General features: G+C 43.3%; 1 long non-coding RNA gene across 1 annotated transcript; it reads right to left on the bottom strand.

Annotated features, from left to right (window-relative positions):
* Positions 1-4,952: 4,952 nt before the first annotated feature.
* LOC128352514 (uncharacterized) lies at positions 4,953-7,763 on the bottom strand. The gene is made up of 3 exons (XR_008320461.1): positions 7,637-7,763; positions 7,259-7,387; positions 4,953-5,505 (listed from the first exon to the last, which is right to left on the bottom strand). It is a non-coding gene; the product is annotated as an uncharacterized LOC128352514 (long non-coding RNA).
* Positions 7,764-11,363: the final 3,600 nt, after the last annotated feature.

Genomic DNA, 11,363 nt, shown 5'->3' with positions numbered 1-11,363 from the left:
GTGAAGGATTGAGCCTGGTCTGAATGGGCAACTCCCATCAGAATGCCTGCCTGACACCACATCCTGGACCAGCCATGTTACGGTAATCTTACGTGGACATGACAAGAGCATGGATGACTGAGGCCAGACCAGATTTATCCAAGGAACAATGCATGTGACAAACAATCACTCACTCACACACATACACTCACACCTGCAATAGGGACAGTGTTGTACTGTCCTCATTGCAGGTGTGTGTGTGTGTGTGTGTGTGTGTGTGTCTGTGATTATAGTTTTGGGAACTGTCCCAGTTGCTGACCTGGGAGAGCAGTAAGTGCAGAATGGACAGAGTGGGGAAGAAACAGGAAGCAGAAGAAGACAAAAATAAGGAGGTTAAAGATGTCCTTTTTATAAAAAAGTACAATAAGGTAACAGATAAATTTTGCATTAGTTAATAGAGAATCCTTTTTGGGAGGTGGGGAGAAATATCTGCTTCCTAGGAGCTTGTGAGATGAATTTTTAAACAGCCTTGAGGTGATGATGATTAATAAAGAGCATGAACTCTGGGAAGCCTACTTAAAATAGCACTGTGTGCATCAGAGGCATTCAATCACAATTGTGAATTCTTTCTTGTTACTGAGTAGTATTCATTTTCTTTCGCTTTTTCCATCATTCTCCCAATGGACAGCAAGGAAAGGGTGTAAAGCCAAGACTAATGTCAAAGTTCATTTGATGAATAGACCACCCCCACCTGCAAATTACCTGACAATGTTTCCTTTTCAACATACGTGCAACTTGAAAATGCATGTATTTTTAAAAAAGCCTATGAGGAGGATCAAAGACTAAGATAGGAATTAGTTAAGCAGAAGAAGAAGACGAGTAATACAAATGTACCGATTTCTTCAATGAAAAACTACACAAACATCCTGCATGGTTGAATGTACAATTTGAAGTTGCCTGAGGCAGCTCTACCATATGCAGTATACAAGTGATGCAGGTGCCATGAAACCACACCTCAAACAGGTGTCAAACACTATTAATCACAGCAGATGAAGGGAAAGGCATGGTCTGAGGGCACCCGATATTGCTGAAGGGAAGGAAGACAAGGTCTGGTCAGTGCCTGAATGGGAGGCCTTATGAGAAGCCCGTGTACACCACCTTGAATTCCATGAAATGAAATAAGAGGAAGTAGAAGAAAGTGTGTGTGTGTGTGTGTGTGTGTGTGTGTGTGTGTGTGTGTGTGTGTGTGTGATAAAAACCTAAAGGAAACAAGCTAAACAGAAATGGCTACCACTGTAAATAATCATGCCATTGTAAATGATACATTAAAAAACCCAATAAAACGTTAAGACACTAGTGGCTTTAAAACTATAATTGAAAAGAAGAAAATACATTTTTCATGTTATTTTAGAAATTGAAAAATATGGAATGTAGAAAAATGTGGAAAAATACACTTCCAGGATGACAGGTGGAGAGAATAGCATGGTTCCCACACAAGTCAAGACTTCCTCTTTTACATCAAACATCATGCCCTGGATCCAGAGTCTGTGCACAGACAGAGCTCCTATGATAGCAGATTTCATGTTGCGGAGGCCATATGCACACTGGCATTATGTAGGGGCAGCTGGGAGATGCCCCACTGGCATGCAGAAATAGCTAGGGGGAGGGCTAGGATTATGGCAATGGTGCCGATTGAAGGAGGAGCAGGTATGGATCCACTCTCCTCCACTTTAAAGGGGCTGTGTATGCCATCATTTTAAAAGGGATGTACCTGGAATTCAGACACATTTTGAGCATATCCCTATTGCACTGGGTAAGGTCAATGTATTTTAAAATCTTTTTTCCTTGTGTATGCCGAGTTGAGTAAAAGACACCTGACCACGGATTTGTGAATCCACAGATACCTTATTTGCAGATAATGAGGTTCTCCTGTATAGGCCCCAAAGTTGGAAGAACAGCTGCATAACAGATCTGTGCTGAAAGCTACAAGCCTACCTCTATCATTACAGAAAATCATTCCCTGCATGTAGAAAATGAATATATTGGGGAGAAGGGTAGGCCTGAATCCTTGTCCCTGGAATCTAGTAATGGCTGCATTTGCACATAATGTAAAATCGGAGTTGAACAGAGAAGAGGTTGGAATTTGTGTACGTCCAAATGTGTGAAACAGCAAAAGTGACATGTGGTTTCCCTCGCTAAACTCCAGTTTGAACATTCAGTTTGTAATGAGTTGTGGTGCTCCAACTTGAGGTTTGAAGTCAGCAGCATTACGCCTGAATGCAGATGCTGCCTTAACTGCAGTTTTGTGCTCTTTTGGGAACTATAATCATAGAGCGGGTGGCCCAGACCCACCCAGGAACATGCCCACTCCATGCCTGCAGTGCTACTCACTAGTCACCTCTCCAATCATATGCCCCACCCCCACTCCTCAAGCCACTGCCTGGCAACAAGCATGCCACCTTGTCCCATCCTAAGCTTTGAAGCCTGTCAAAGGGGAAAGTTACATAGAAGGATGCCCGCTTTCAACTGTATTATCTTGTTCCCCCCTCTGATAACCAGGAGGGAAAGGAGATGGCATAGCCGGAAGGGCACTCTGTGTTTTGTTCACAAAAAATACATCAATACAGAAGTATATTCAGAAGCAGATGCCTTTACAGTGGCACCATAAATTGGGCAACCCAATTAGATAGCTGCAAAGATAATGTATGTCAGGGCAACCCGGGTTTGGCTTTAAAAGGTAGCCACACCAAGGAATTATTGAATGGCTTTGCTCTTTTTTTTTTGTACAATAAAGTTGGTAAGGGGGGCAGCCCCTTCCCCTTGGGTAAATGCATGCAGTCTCTGACATTACTCATGAGAAGAACCAACCAGCAGAAGCAATATTGCCTCCAGTTACAGGAGAGATTCCTTCTGTGAGAGGAGGGTAGATGCTGCTCCAGAGTGGACTGCTCTCTCATGAAAGTGGAAGGCCATGGAGAGACTCATTCACAACTCATGAGAAGAACCATCCTGGGGTACACAGGGATGAGATAGACTTGTTTATATGAAACTGAAAATCAGTTCAAAACTGAAAATCAGTTTTTACCTGACTTTAAAGGTTAAAACATTTAAAGGCTATCTTTTCCCTCCCTGCCCCCAATGCATTTAGCCCTTTACTAAAGGGGAATCATTGCCAGATTCTCCTTTACATCGAGCCAACTCACAAGGCGGAGGCTTGGCTCGATTCACCCTCGGACTGGTTCCCCTCAGTTTGGTTCAAGGGCAAGCCTTCGAGCTGAGTTGGCTCAATTCTGAGCTGGCTCCCACATCCCTATATCTGCCCACCTGGTACCACCCAGGCCCATGGTGTGGCCACTACTGCTTGGGAATACAAAAGGGTTGCCTGGAGAGGATGGGACCACAGTGTACGAGTTCTAATATTTATCTGAGAGAATGGGGGCCCCACACAAGCAAATCCCCCTTGGTTTGGACGGCCTAACGCAGTAGAGCATAATCCGACGGAGGGCCAAAGGTCCTGGAGCCTCTGGTCCTCCCCAGTGGACTGGCCCTCTCATGAGAGGGCTAATCCCTGGGCAGCAAGCTGATACAGGGCAGGAGTGTGCTTGGGTTTTCCTGGACTGCGTTGCCGGGGTTGACCATCTCAAGACCATCCTTGGTCACTGTGGATCCTTTGGCAGGATCCTTTGCCCTTCCTCCTATACATATGCCCTCCTAAGAAGTCATCATGATCCCTTCCCAGAGTGAAGGAGTGCTCCCCCCGCATCTCCCCATTGTCAGCAATTGTGCTTGTGTGAGACTTTTTTGGTGGGGGGGGCGCTCTTATGAGGGCAGTGCAGTGTGCAATAGCTGTCAGGAGCAGGGCTTGAATGCCTTTTAGAGGGCACACCCTCTTGAAGAGGGTGGCCAGTGACTGCTGGCCTGCCCACAGTCTGGTGACACAAGCACTATGGAGCTTGCTGGGATGCTGCCTTGGCAGACCAGGAAGAGGGAGCAGCTCCCCTGCCCTGAAACCCAAGGTTGCCGGACTACAGTTGGACGAATGTCTGTGATGCGATTCACAGTTACAAATATTAACCTCAAGTTTGTCTGCCCACGGTTTGCTGTTATGTGTGAATGAGTGGGGTTTATTTGGGTATGGAGAGCACCCAGTGTCTACCTGCATTCTGAAGAACAGCAACTGAGACACAGTTTATCACCTCTGAGAACTAGACCTTAATCATAGCAGTAAAACTTCCCACTACATTGGCAGTTAATAAGGAGTAAAAAGAAATAGTGGTAGGGTTCTACCTCAACAGTAACTGGAATGGTTATCTCCCTGAACCCACTTACTAACCTGTGGGCTGAGGAGGGTGACAAGAGAGGGAAGTGGGGGAAGGAATTGGCTTCATGAAGCTGGTCATTTAAAGATCACACCTAAGTACAATGGAGGGGGCAGTTCATTATTGTCAAAGGTCTTGTCTCAGAACATCTACAGCTATCTTAGCACAGCAAAAGAATACACCTTTCTTTTTAAAAATGCAGCAAGAAAAAATAGTGAAATTGTGTTAAAAGCAAGTTGTCAAGGCACTGAATTTAACAAGCTATTTGAAAAAGTTCAGCAAAAGCAGAACTGATGTTCTAAATGTTTTGTTGAATTTGAAAATTGTGTGCTATTTCATTTTAGCTGTAGTGTAACCAGATCAGCTGAAACTGTAGCAAATTTTGTATGGAGAATGCCCTTCATGCTAAGGAGGAAATGTATCGCTGAAATGAATACTAGCACAGGAGAGCCTGGTATGAGAGCTCAGTTATGAGCCACTTTCTCAGTCATCAAGATCTCCCTACCCAATCCTACATGGATTCACATCATTCATTTGTTGTATATTTTAAAAGTTCAAATTAGTTTTAGCCTGTAGTTTTTCAGAGTGGAATCTGGATATCTAAAAATAATCTGTGTGCACCTGGCTCGAAAGTAGGAGAATATCAGTTTAACAGAGTATATTTATTGGCTTCTGATCACTTGATTGTATTGTGCTTTGTGCTATACATCAAACTGCCGTCAAAATGCCTTATGTTTTGGTTTGTAATCATAAGGCAACGACCCAACACTCACTTGAAAAAGGTCCAGTTCTGTGAATGCACCATACATCTTCTAGGATTGGGTCCAGCAAAAAACTCCCAAAAGACAGGTACAACAATATTTTTAAAAAAGATGATCAAAGAAATATTACTTCTTTCCTCCTTGTACCAAGCAGATGTGCAACGTGTCTTGGGAAAGAAATAGAAAAATTCCTGAGTGATTTATTTGATGAACTCCGTTTTAACCTGGCTTATTGCATGCCTGATTTCATGATGGTGGTTATTAGTTTCAAGTTGAAAATGACCAGATAGAGACTTGTTCATTTCATCAATATAATGCATTCATTGGTTGTCAGAAAAGTCACATGGCAACTGATAAGCAAATATTCCCCTTTGTCTTAAAGTGTGTTTCTCTGTTACGGGCTTGCTTGATGTATATGGTTGAAACAGTGAGACTTTTAAAAAACACTGAGGGAAAGAGAAGAAGATACTTCTATTCAGTCTTAAGATTCAAGACATTAAAAGCAGATGCATTGTTTATAATGTTAGGATTTTTATCAAATGCCTTTGTAAATTTTAATGACTCAAACATTCCTTTCCACTGTCCTTTTCCACAGAAACATCAAGTTATATTTTCCATAAATCAGATATTATAAAACAGGCCACAAACAGAGGAAAATTTAAACTTACGGCAAGTCACAGTTAGATTTTAATATGAAAAAATCCAAAAATATTAAAAGATATTTTGGGCATTTTACAATATTAAATAGTCATAGACGCCAAAAAGGACATGGGACATTAGACTGTTATTTTTAAAAAGAGGTGTTCAGAGTATTCACATAAATTGGCTTAACTGTGGAACTTAACCTTAACTTAGTCCTAGTCATGAACTATCAGTCCTATCATGAACAACTTCTCCGTAGTTTTTTTTCTGAAGGCACTCATGTAACTAAAAGGGAATTTTAAAGCAAAAAAGTGTCTATTAAACATTTTAATTTAGTTTAGTTTAATTTTACATTTTATATCCTACTCTTCCTCCAAGAAGCCCAGAGTGGTATACTACATACTTGAGTTTCTCTTTCAAAATATCCCTGTGAAGCAGGTTAGGCTGAGAGAGAAGTGACTGGCCCAGAGTCACCCAGCTAGTATCATGGCTGAATGGGGATTTGAACTCAGCTCTCCCCAGTCCTAGTCCAGCACTCTAGCCACTACACCACGCTGGCTTTCTATAGAAGACATGAGCTATAGAATACAAAGTGGCTAGCTGAGTGCTCCCTACAGAGTGAAGAGGACTGTCTCCTGGCTCTACCAGATACCAAGTAAAAGAGGAGGAGGAAAAGAGGGCAGGGTGGTGGAGGAGAACCGGCAGTTTCTTCCATGCCAAGTCTCCAGTGAACCCCAACCTGACCCAACGATTGGGAAGGATCTACATGGCTGGGTTGGATTGACATTCCCTGCCATTTTGGGCCATGCACTGGCCTCGAAGTTATAGAAGCCATCTGAAAAATATCCATAGTCTCAATCACATCACTTAGTGCAGAGCCTATTTTCTTGTGGATGACTTGAGATATCCCCAGATTTTGCCTGAGTGGCACAAGCAAATACACCAGCATTTCTTTCAGACAAATGGGGCACAGCTGTCCACTGCTAAGTAATGGTGTTGACAAGTTCCACAATTGGTAGAGTTCAAAAATGGGAAATTTAGGTGGCCAATTAGTTTATTCCCAAGATACATGCTTTTTTAAAAAAGTAACAAATACAGTTACTTTTATAGCATTGGTAGTTGCATCATTACAGCACTCATTAATCACATTTGAATGAGTTTTATGGGCAATATCTGAACAAGCATTGCCAACGCTGCCTGTTCAAGGGGATCTTGGCTTTATTATATATAATGTTCTAAGCTTTTATATTCTATCTGCACATGCAACCTTATCCACATATGTCCAAGAAATACTCGGGAGGAAATACTGTAACAAGGTTTTACTGCTTTTGGTTCTTTATTAATGCCACATGTGCTGTTGTAAGGTTAAGTTATTAAGTGATATACAATAATTGTCTCTGCTCTAAAGGAGACATTTTCGTTTAACTATACTCATGTGGATCTGCTTCAGTATCATTTATCAGAAGCATATTTTAAGAAACATCTCAATAGGCCACATCTCCATTCCTCTTTTTAAGAAGACCTGAATGGTTCTGGTCAAAAATTAAACACACTTACCTTTAAAACTGCACAAGCACTGGAAGTCAGGTATATATTTGCAATGCTATCATCTTCTCAAAACCAGAGTTAATTTTAACGGGATTGATGCACTTGTTTGAAACCTGTCCGTGAAGGCCTACAATGACCCTGTTTAGTTTGCAGGAGAAAATGATGTCATTTGCAAGCAGGCTTTCAGCTGTGATATTTTATAATTGTTTAGATGAAAACACGATAATCCTCTCCTCCTTCACATAAGCTGCAATCCATCTTTAAAACTGTGATAATTCATAAAACCTTCAGCTTAATAAACTAACAAACCCCAGGCCTATGTTATTTTAAGGGAAGTCAATCTTTGATCAGCCAAGCTGAAATGGGTCTGATAAGTGGAGGCCTTACGTGCAGGGAGCTGCTCTCCAGTTTGTTATTGCTATTTGCTCATCATCCTCAAGTGCAAAATAAGCAGAAGTCTTTCCCAGCGTCTTATCTCTTTTCACTTTCTTCTCGAGATCTCTGTCGCTTTAATCCAGCATGTCTGCTGCTGGTTAACAAGGAAATCCTGTGTCAATTATCGCCAACAACTTCCCGCTGTGAAGCTGTGGGGAATTGAAGCTTTTGAGAGCCTTTTCACACCAAAGAGTGGTGCTGGGCCTAATTAAATGGCCCTCATATCCTGCCAGCCTACCAGTGGCCAAATGATAGATAGCTAATGAATGATAACCTAATTTCTCCAAGAGCTGTTTTGATTCATATGGCCAGTTGGGTTCTCAAGTCTATTGAATTTAGGGGCTTGTTGTTTGCAATTATGATGGGAAGAGAGAGCGCTGAGAGGTAAAACTTGGAAAGATATCCGTCTCATCAGCACATTGTGTGCACAGCGTCGATTGTCGGAGTATATGCCTATTGCGTATCAGAAAGGGATATTTGTTATATTAAAAAAAATGCTTTGCTGAAATGGGTTGACCCCTTTGCTCAAAATGAATTGCTCTGGCAACTCTTACCACATGTGTGCTGCAAAATTGTCCCATAAATCCCTCTCATAAATACTATCTCCACAACTATTATTTTTACAAAATTGCCAAATGAAGTATCCACCATCACTCACACACAGCTGTCCCAATCTTCTCTCTCTTTAATTTACTCTGGTCCTATGTGGCCTGAACGAAACCACCTTCTGTTGCTGCTACATGAAGAAAAACTGCCTATATTTAATTCTTCCATAAAAACAAAAATAACACACAAAAGTAAGGATGCTTATCAATATCAACAAAGTTTCCCCCCTTTAGTTGATTAAACTTCTTGCTTTTAATAGCAATAGCAATAGCACTTACAGTTGTATACTGCTCTATAGCTGGAGCTCTCTAAGCAGTTTACAATGATTTAGCATATTGCCCCCAACATTCTGGGTACTCATTTTACCGACCTCGGAAGAATGGAAGGCTGAGTCAACCTTGAGCCCCTGGTCAGGATCGAACTTGTAACCTTTTGGTTACAGGGCGGCAGTTTTACCACTGCGCCATCAGGGGCTCTTTTTAACTGGTGGATTGTGATTAATATATATTAAGTGGTTAATATATATTGGAGATGAACCATAAACCTACGAGTTCATGTTGTTATTGTTGTTGTGCCATCGAGTTGGTGTCGACTCCTGGCGACCACAGAACCCTGTGGTTGTCTTTGGTAAAATACAGGCGGGGTTTACCATTACTGTCTCCCACACAGTATGAGATGATGCCTTTCAGCATCTTCCTATATCGCTGCTGCCCTATATAGGTGTTTCATATAGTCTCAGAAACATACCAGTGGGGATTCAAACCAGCAACCTCTTGCTCGCTAGGCAAGTTACTTCCCCACTGCGCCATTAGGTGATTCTGTAGCAAGCATGTATTGCCCTTTTTAGCAGGGTCTGCCCCGGTTTGCATTTGAATGGGAGACCACATGTCTAAGCACTGTAAGATATTCCCCGGGGGAGATGGGCTGCTCTGGGGAGAGCACTTGCATGCTTGCATGCAGAAGGTTCCAAGTTCCCTTCCTGGCATCTCCAAGATAGGGCTGAAAGAGACGCCTGCCAGCCACCTTGGAGAAGCCATTGCCAGTCTATGTAGACAACACTGAGGTAGATGGACCACTGGTATAAGGCAGCTTCCTATGTTCATAAATGATATTTTAAAGGTTTTTAATAAACTACTCTCCTAAGGAAGTTAAAATAGAAGGGAGCTTCAGATGCTATAAATTCATCCCATACGTATTAAGCTGTCTTATACTGGGTCAGATCATTGGTCTGTATATCTCAGTATTGTCTACAGCAGGCCTGCATAACATAAGGTCTTGGGGCCAGATCCAGCCTGTGAGGACTTTTTTGCTGGCCCAAGGTTGGAATATCCTGCAGCAACAGCACCCCAGAAAGGCAGAGGGCCCCTCTTAGGGTCAGTTCTCCTCTCTGAAACTGCACCATCCTATGCATGTTCACTCTGAAATATCCCCACAGTGTTCCCAGTGCAGCTTACTCCTAACTACGCATGCCTAGGATTGCGAACTAAAAGCAACAACAACGGCAGAAGAGGACTTGGCATTTGCTTGGGGCTGGCATGCACTCTGGGTGCCCCAGAGACTGAGCAGGGAGAGGTCCTGTTTTCTGGCCACTGTCAAAATTGTGGGTCCCTTTAAGAGAGGAAAAGATCCATAAGTAACTAGTAATGACTTACGTTAATACTTTTCATAATTAATACTTTTCATAATTTATTTTAATGTAATAATGCACTGAAAGTAATCTTGGCCCCCAAACCCCATGTCATGGTTGGTTCTGTCCCATTGAGGCATTTGAGTTGTGCATTCCTGGTCTACAGTGACTGGAAATGGCTTCCCAGGGTTTCAGGCAGGGGGCTGAAATCCTTTCAAAACCCTCCATGGAGATGCCAGGGATTGAACCAGGAATCTTCTGCATGCAAAGCACATGCTCTGCCACTGAGCCATGGCACCTCCCCTCTGTTGCTCGTGAATCCACCCCATCACCTACTTGATCATGCCTAGTGTGAGCAGTTGCAGCTTGTACAGTGGTTAATGGTGAGTCCACCTCACCATGCATAGGGGAGAAGAATCCAGTGCCCTTACTGAAAGGTGTCAGGAGTGATGGCAGAAACACCACAGCTGCCAACCCCTCTAATGAGGCCTGGTGTGGCAGTTTTCTAAGGTGGCGAACTGCAAGAGAAGGCAGCAGCACCTTCTACTGCCAACACCTCAGCTGACTAGGCCTTGGCTTGCACAACCACTCAGGTCCATCTAGCTCTTCTAAGTTCCCTGCCCTCCCTGTCTCAAAAGGGGGATTTAGGGGCAGCTGGATAGGCCTGAATGGCAGTTGCTGTCCTCACCAGGAAGTAAGCCTTGGAGTTTAAGAAGGGAACAAGAAGCTGCCCCCTGACATGTGCATTAGGGATGGGCAACCGGTTTGAATTCGAACCGCTTCGGTTTGAAAGTTCGAACTTGGACCAAACAGGGCATTGTATTGGCAATGCTAGTCTGAGTTGGAACCAATCGCGCCAGGTTCAGTTCGAGCCTGTTCAAGCTGGTTTGAAAGTTCTAGAAGCCATTTTAGATGTTGTCCTCCATTTTGCGTGACTTGTGTTGCTTGATTTCATTGGCTGAACTCTTGCTTCCCTGATTGGCCAGATGAGTCTGTCTCTCTGGAAGGCTCTGCACTGTGCCAGTCCTTGAGAACTGGCACCCTATTGGCCAGGGGGAAGGGCAAAGGTTGGGGCTCCCAAAGGAGGGAGTTTCAAATCCTATTTAAAGCCAAGTCTCTGGCCTAGCAAAATCACTCTGGCTGTAGGGTTCCTTGGCTTTCTAAAGGCCTTCCTTCCTTCTTGTGCATGCTCAAATGGCCTCTGTGAGGCCTGGCCTGGCCTATGGCCCCACAGAGGCCATTTGAGCATGCACGGTGGCCATTTTGTTTTCGGTGGCCATTAAAAAATTTTTTTATTAAAAAAAATGGCCACCATGCATGCTCAAATGGTCCCTACGAGGCCCTAGGCTTTTCCAGGACTCACAGAGGCCATTTGAGCATGCATGGTAGCCTCCAAAATGGCTGCGCCAAGTCACAGAGTGCCCCAAAGTGCTATGATTTGGCAAC

This window comes from Hemicordylus capensis, chromosome 3 (assembly GCF_027244095.1).
Source record: "Hemicordylus capensis ecotype Gifberg chromosome 3, rHemCap1.1.pri, whole genome shotgun sequence".
Lineage (NCBI taxonomy): Eukaryota > Metazoa > Chordata > Lepidosauria > Squamata > Cordylidae > Hemicordylus > Hemicordylus capensis.
Note: the sequence above shows the minus strand (reverse complement) of the source record. Positions and strands in the feature narration are given on the sequence as shown.